The 8206-nt window shown below is 47.7% G+C and overlaps 1 long non-coding RNA gene across 1 annotated transcript; it reads left to right on the forward strand.

The window, feature by feature from the left end:
• The first annotated feature begins 6940 nt into the window (after positions 1–6940).
• On the forward strand, positions 6941–8005 carry LOC120673835. Its single transcript, XR_005674883.1, has 2 exons — positions 6941–7573; positions 7665–8005. It is a non-coding gene; the product is annotated as an uncharacterized LOC120673835 (long non-coding RNA).
• The last annotated feature ends 201 nt before the right edge of the window (positions 8006–8206 follow it).

Here is an 8206-nt window from a genome sequence, read left to right on the forward strand (position 1 = left end):
AGCGGCGGCGGCTGGGCCGCGGACAGGACTGGCACGCGCGCCGGCGGCCGGTGGAGGCCGTGCTTGGGGGCGGCGGCGGCGGCGGGTGCGCCGCGGCCAGGGCGGCACTGGGCCTGTGGCCGGAAAGGAGGAGCAAACGCTGCCGAGAGAGGCCACGATGTCTCTAGAGGAGATATTTTTCCGTGAGCATTCAATTTCTAATGCGTGGGGAGAAACTTTGAGGAAAAAAAAAGCTCAGAGGTGGGCAGACGCGGTGTGAACCTAGGAAATACAGTGTTGAGCAGGCACAGAATGTGAACGGTTGGAAAGTTAGCCAGGCAACCGAGAAGACATCAAAGCCATTGAAATGAGATCGGACGCTGGTACAAATTTGGGACGACGTGTGCGCCGTGCGAACGAACTTTCATCTATAGAAATAGGAGCCTTTTATTACTAAATTTAATTAATGATGTTGACGAAGACAATATGCAACCAAGACTGGTCAATTTGCACAGGTCACCATCACCATGGCCTATCACACAAGTCACGTCTGTCCACTGATGATCTGGAAAAACTTCCACTTTGCTTTGAACCTCCACCACTATATCTACCCCTGCATTGCATCTCTTGTGCTTCATCAAGTTCGAGCATCATCAAGTCACAAGTTCATAAAAACTCCCTTCTTTCCCCTTCTCGACTCCTCGGTTGCTACAGTTGAGACAGGCGAAAGGAGGGCGATTTGTCCTTCCACCGGCGAGTTCGCCGTTCCCCTCCGCCTCCGGCGGCCCTCCGGGCCTCGGATGCGAGGGGGATCGGCGTTTCTCTGCCTGGTGGTGTAGGTTAGGTACTACTTTATGTAGTCTTTTGTGTCCGGGCGGTGGCGCCGAGGCGACGGCGGCGACGGCGCCATTGAATAAGTTTCCCCAACCCCGTCCCCGTCTCGGCGGCGAAGACTCCGGCGCCGGCGAAGGGTTTGTGGGGAAGGAGCTCGTGGGTTTGGGTGGCTGCGCGCGAGCGGCAGCTGTCCCGGATCTCCACATCTCCTTTGTAGGAGTTCCGGCCGCGGTCTTTCAACCAGGTATGGCTTGGAGGTCGGCGGCGGGGTGCAGAGGGTCGGCTGTGAGGTTGATGCTGCAAGGGAGGGTGGACCGTCTCTTTTTTCCTGCTGCTTGCCGGCGACGAGAGCGGGTCCACGGCCAGAGGTTCTCGGGGTGTGTCCCCGGCCGACATGCTTTCTCTGTTCCTTTATACTGCGGCTCGTTTCAAAGCTTCCGAGCGATGGGGGTTCTTCTGGCCATGGTGTGATGTTCGTCTTGCTCTGGCGATGGCCAAGCCCACGGCGGAGGATGGCGTCGGCGAAGAAGGAGGGCATGTGAAAAAGATCCTAGGGATCTCGATGTAATTTTGTTTTTGGGTAGGGTCTTTTGTGCAAAGTGGTGGAGACAGCTGTCCCTATGTATCCTTCTAGACAGTGCTTGTACTGTTCTCATGTACCTTTTCCTTAGCTAATACAAGTACCTGAGTTATCAAAAAAAAAGTCACAAGTTCATAGCCTATTATCCTCTGCAAAAAAGAAAAGAAAAAGAAACATAGCCTATCCTATCCACCAAGCAAATCCAGAACACAGATACTAAAGAAACTATGGCTCCATGGACAATGAAGGCTAGTTCCAAGACCTTGCCAAGTTGTGTGCCCGGTGGTTTTCATGATGACAAGAAAATACCAAAAGGGTACTGTTGACGCAAATCTCGGTCAACACACGAACGCACTAGATCGTGCGGCACGAAAAAGAGCTCGATGCAGCTCTTCCAGCGTGGAGCGGTCAGACCGGTCTAAGGGACCGGTTGGTGCCAATTTTGGCTGTCAACATATGCCCCCTAGTTTTTTTTGTAAAACTTGCTTGCCAAAAAACATTCTTCTGAGCCAAAATTGTCTAAGGGCGATGATTAACACTACATCGGCCATTTTTTTTACTAAAGGCGATAAACAATTATCGGCCATGTTTTGCTCAAGTCGATGTTGAAACAACTTGTTTGGGCCGCCACACCTTCTTCATTGTCGCTGACGTCTTTGGCACGACCTCCACTTGTTGTTCCATTGCCTCCTTCGTGCGCATACGTTGCAACCTTCGCTTCTGAGTATGAGACAAGTCTGAGAGACACCACCTCGGCTGTAAATACTTTGAATCTTGCTCCTTACTCTTCTCATTCTCTTTGCTACAATCAACATCTTGCTTGACCGGATTATTGCTAGCAACAATCGATCTTTGTAGTAATGCATAATTTGGATACATAGGAGGATATTGAATATAATATGATTGCATATGCATCCTACTATAATCCATAGGTGTATAAAAGTAAGGATACCAGCAATACCATGGAGCAATCGGTCCACTAGATGAAGTATAATTACCTTGACTCGATTGCTCTTGATGTCTTGACGATAATCCCGTATCCTTGACTTCGCTTGGTGGCCCCTTATGTCTCTGAGCACTCCCTTTCTTCTCATATTTGGCCAAGAGTTTCTTAAAACTCGGCTTTGTCTTGATTTTGAAGGAGTTCCCGGATTTATTGGGCACACCAGTCAGACCGGTCCCACGACCGGTCGACTTGTTGTCGGCCTTCTTCTTCTTGTCTTGCCCCCCGAGTGTTTTTGCGCCTTGAGGGATCTTCTGTGTCAACTTCTTTTCAGGTCTTTCATCACCAATAACTACATTCTTCCCCTTGGTTGATTCAGCTTGACTCAGCTGAACTAGCACTTTAGGATTATTCAATTCCAACACATGCACTGGGAAATGATTCTAATCAACCTGCATATTAGGAATAACCAATCGTCCTTCATTAATGACCGATTGAATTTGTCTACGTAACACATTGCAATCATTAGTAGCATGTGAAAAAGTATTATGAAATATGTAATATGCTCGCCGCTTCAACTCTTCAAGCGGCGGTAGAGTATGTGACATCTTGACATATCCAATCCTATATAACTCATCAAATATCCTCTCGCACTTGGATACATCAAAAGTAAATCGTTCATCTTGCCGATTTTTCTGAATCGGCTTAAGAGCAGAACAAGTAAATGGTTTAGCTTGAGATGGCCAAGCAAACTCAGCAGCATACACATCATTAGACTCATCGTCCAAACAATTTGAATTGCATTCTAAAGCATGCACACTAGAACAATGATGCCTATGAGATTCTTGAGACTCTTTGCTTCGGCTTTCTACAGCCAAAGCTCTTTGATGCACCTGAGTAACAGTAAAGAAATCATAGCCCTCTAATCTTTCTTTAATATGAGAGCGCAAGCCATTAAAAACCAAATCAGCTAAATCCTTTTCTGCAATATTCACACTAAAGCATCGGTTTTTTGTATCTCGGAATCGTCTTATATAATCATTGACAGATTCATCACGCGATTGTCTAACCGATGTCAAGTGAGACAATTTAAGCTCATCATGCCCATAGAAAAAGTGCTCATGGAACTTCTGCTCTAATTGTACCCATGAGCCAATAGAATTAGGTGCCAAAGATGAAAACCATGAGAAAGCGGTTCCAGTTAGAGATAAAGAAAATAAACGCACTTTCAACTCATTTATTGAACCAGCTTCTCCTAATTGGGCAAGATACTGACTAATATGCTCAAAAGTACTCTTAGTATCTTCCCCACTGAATTTAACAAACTCAGGCAACCTAAAACCAGCAGGGTATGCAACCAAATTAAACGAAGTAGGATACGGCTTTTGGTATGTGCTGGTTTTGCTTTTAACATGAACTCCAAAACTTTCTCTAAGGAAATTAGCCAAATCATTCTTATAATCAGTAAGCATTTTATCGAAATTACTCGAAGAATTTGGTTGTGTGGATGTAGATAGCTCACGCTAGTTTGGAACATACTGACTGGTTGGGGGGAACCGGACTGGTATACCGGTCTGACCGGTCTCTACCGGTTTTGCCAACGCTGTACATATCGGTCGAACATCTCGTTGGAGATAGGACCGATGTGTGGCACTGAGTTCCTGGAGATTTCTGGTGGTGTGTACTGAACAATCTCGTTTGTTCGGTTAATGTTGGCGGAACCAGGAATACTCATAATTGGGTCAGTGTATGTAGGTGTCACAGTTTGACCACTGAAATAATTCATCGGCATCCCATATTGAGGTTGACTCACAGGAGATGCTGCCGATGGTTGAGGAACATAAAATTCAGAAGTAGAAACAGATGGAGGTTCATCGGCTGTTTGTGGTTTCTTACCAGCCGATTCCCTTTCCTTAGAGTTAAGCCAATTAACCCAATAAACATCACGCTCAGCTAGCAATTTCTGAATTTGTTCCATAGTAACACCAGAAGGTGGAGCAGTTGCAGCAGGTGTTACCTCAGTAGATGCATCCGTGGAGATGGAAGTGAAGTCGATCTCTTTGATCTTGGTGACCTTGCCGCGTCGATCGACCTTGATGCTCGCAAGCGCCGCTTGTAGATCTTCTTCATCGCGCTTCTTCTTGCGCTCCTCCAGTAGCAGACGGACGTCTTCCGGAAGATGCTCATATGTCGAAGGGATGATGTTCTCCTTATCGATTTCTGCGTTGGAGCCCATCTTCTTTAGGGTAGATTAGATCGGTTTTACTAACCAACATCTTTCTTCCCCAGCGGAGTCGCCAAAAAGTATGTTGACGCAAATCTTGGTCAACACACGAACGCACTAAATCGTGCGGCATGAAAAAGAGCTCGATACAGCTCTTCCTGCGTGGAGCGGTCAGACCGGTCTAAGGGACCGGTCAGACCGGTCGCCGGTAAGAATCGGCGACGGCCGACGAACGCAAAGCCGGGAGGGACCCGTCAGGGTAGGCGCACGTAGGGTTGTTCTAGGATCGGCAGGCCACTTAGAACGCCTTCAAACGTCGCGGAGACGAAGGAAGAACAGCAGAGGGGGTTGAAAAAGCTAGGGTTTGGAGAAGAGGATAAAAAGTAGAGTTTGTATTGATTTTGTTCGATTGGATTCCCTAATCGGCTGTGACCCTTTATATTTATAGGGTGGGGTGGATTTATCCCGCAAGAAATCCTATTTACAGATCTAACTCTATAAAAAAACTCTAGTTGTACTCGGACTCTACCTAGACCGATCGGTCCCTGCCGGACAGGCCACAGTGCCTCGACCGGTCAGACCGCTCGGTCAGACCAGTCAGACCGGTTGGTGGCAATTTTGACTGTCAACATGTACCTCCCCATAGTGCTGGTTCGCGACGACGAAGGTGGCGCAGAGACGAGGGTGCTGGTGCGTGTCAAGGGTCTCAAGGACATGTACCTCCCCATAGTGCTGGTTCGCGACGACGAAGGTGGCGCAGAGACGAGGGTGCTGGTGCGTGTCAAGGGTCTCAAGGAGCCATGCATGGCTGCGTTGCTGGAGATGGCCGAGGAACAGTTTGGGTACGGCCAGCAAGGAGTGCTGAGGGTCCCCTGTGACGCAGAGCGTTTTGAGCATGTGGTTAACATGGCACGCAAATCTAAAGTAGCTAGATAAATGGCGTTATCTGTGCAGCATCATTTTAATTAAACTGTACAATTAACTTTTTTGTTTAAGAGATGAAATGGACATATGAGAGACATGTAACTATACATGTCTCTCATATACAGTTTGATGGTACACATATACAGGAGTAGATAAAGTTGTTAAAAGCTGAAGAAACATTTCATTAGTTATTTGTTCCTCATTCCTACCTTGCCATCCCTCTGATCCGTCAATCCATCCAGTAAGCCAACCATTTATTTTCCACTGATCAACCTGCGAGCATCTTCATATGCTAACTATGAAAAGCCAGTGACTCGTTCCCAAGAAGTAACTAGAATTTGAGCACAGAGGTCCAATAACGAACTCCCTTACCTTTCGCCATGCGCTGAACTCCAGTCATTTCTAATAAAGTTCATTGGCTAGCTAACTAGTAACTACTACCTCACAACAGCCAGGATGATGTTCCAATTCCACTGAAAAATTGTGAAAGAAGCAACGAATGCATGGTAGCTCTACCTCAACATGTGAACATACATATCGTCCATGGTTGTTTTTTTTTATGAAACGTACATGGTTGTTTGCTCCATTTCGGACGGCGGTGACTATAATTAACTGCATCATATCCGTGCTATTGAGAATGTTTGTATGACAGGGCCACTGCCAACAAAACAGCAACCCAATTACCTAAAATGAGGTATTGTTGCAGGAAACTAACAGGTTCGACAAGGGTGAGATCTTTCCCTCTTTCTTATTTTGTTTAGGAATTGATGAGGAAATTAACAAGTGGGACACACAAGGGTGAATATATGAATAGATTTTTTTATATTATTGGTATGTTGACAAGTGCTACCTAGCGCAAGTTTAAACTAAACTATAAACTTGTCTCCATCCAAAACAGAGAATGGTCTATTTTTTCAATGTATACTTTAGAGTTCATATATGTAATTTAAAATGTAATGAAAGCTAAATTAAACTATAAAGAAGGGGCTCTTTCCAATATAGTGTCGCGTCAGTCAATGTCGCATGACCATTCCCCAAGGGATTATATAGTCCAGTGGTTTCTTCCAGCTAACCATGATAGAAGATAGAAATACCTTTGCAACCTGTGTCTTCTTGTCCTCCTCTGCTCAAGTATATGACTAGTCTTTCATCGGCATCTTGGTGTGGGATACTTTGATATGCTTATCTTTTTTTATCATATTGTTTTTTTTTGCGGAGTGGGAGCACCAGATGAGGCCTCTTCGATTCCATATGAAGCTAGTAAACAAACAAAAAAATCCATGGGTATTTGAACCCGAGTACACAAGAAAAGGAAGAATATTTGATGGAAGAATAGAAAGCTCTAGTGGTGGGTAGACACGCACTACTAGAAAACAGGCCAAAGATCCTGGCCAAAAGTACCAGTTGTTGTTTCAACCGGTACAAATGTGAGGCATCAGCACCAGCTGCAACAACAGCCAGTACTCGTGGCCTGTACGACCCCGGCACTGGACATTGGGTACCGGGTCGTGGCATGACCCGGTTCCAATGCTTCAACATGGGCACCGGGTCGTGCCAGAAACCGGTACCAAATGGAGAATGCGACAAAGGCATCGGTTTGTGACATTGACCGGTGCCCATTTTGTAGTCATTGGCACCGGTTGAATGAATGCACCGGGACCAAAAGATGGTGGGCCCCTCCCTTCTCGATATTTTTAAACCTTGTTGGCTCCTCTCATCTATATCTCTACCTCTCATTTCTCTACTTCTCATCTCTCTCTACCTTATCATTTCTCGCTCAAGAAACCGGGCGTAGATAGGATCCCGGGCAGCCGGCCGCCGCCGCCGCGGAGCGCGTGCGCGGCAAGGTGTGCGGGCAGCTGGCCGCTGGCCACCGCTGCGGGGCTGCGCAGGGCGCCGACCGCAGCCGTGGGGGCCCGGCCGCCACTGCCGCCGTGGAGCGCGCGGGCAGCTGGCGGGTGGCCGCTGCCGTGGGGACGCGGGAGCCGGCCGTGGGGTGCAGGCGCACGGGCAGCTCGCCGTCGCCAGTTGCCATGACCGTGGAGGTGTGCGTGAAGACCGCCGTCGGCCCCCGACACCCTCGGCGACTGTGAGTGCTCCCGTTCTGTTCTTCTCATCTCATCTGATTCGCATGTTTGCCCTCCCAGTTTCTAGGATCGGACTTTGGAACTTGCTGGCAGGCCCCTTCTCCCAGAGGGTCCTGCTCACGCTGGAGGAGAAGAAGGTCCCCTACGAGATGAAGCTCGTCGACCTCAGCAACAAGCTGGGGGAGCTGGCCGCCCCATAGACCTCGAAGCATAGACCAGGCGCTGGTGCACGGGCCACGAGTAGCTGACCGCAGGTCGCCGTTGGGAGAGTGCGCAGGCCGCCGCCGTGGGTGATTTTTTTTCTTACTTTTTTGAAATAGAGATGCACGTGGAATTGTATGGATTGTAGCTATCTTATGGGATTGTATCTATCTTATGAACGATTCTCTGAATGCTTTGTGGGATCTAAGAGTATTTTGTTGGGGTTGATTCAATATTTTGTGGTTGATTTTTTCAAATGAATCGTTGATACTGCTAGTGGAGGATGGGAGGGGAACGGGAGAGAGTGCAAGGGAACCGGAACGAGAGAGGATGTGAGAAAACGGGCGTAGCGGCCTGTACCAAAGGAGGTTTTAGGTACCAGGTGATTTACCCCGTGACAAAAGCACACACTTTTGGTACCACTTTGATAGCAC

This window comes from Panicum virgatum, chromosome 5N (genome assembly GCF_016808335.1).
Source record: "Panicum virgatum strain AP13 chromosome 5N, P.virgatum_v5, whole genome shotgun sequence".
Lineage (NCBI taxonomy): Eukaryota > Viridiplantae > Streptophyta > Magnoliopsida > Poales > Poaceae > Panicum > Panicum virgatum.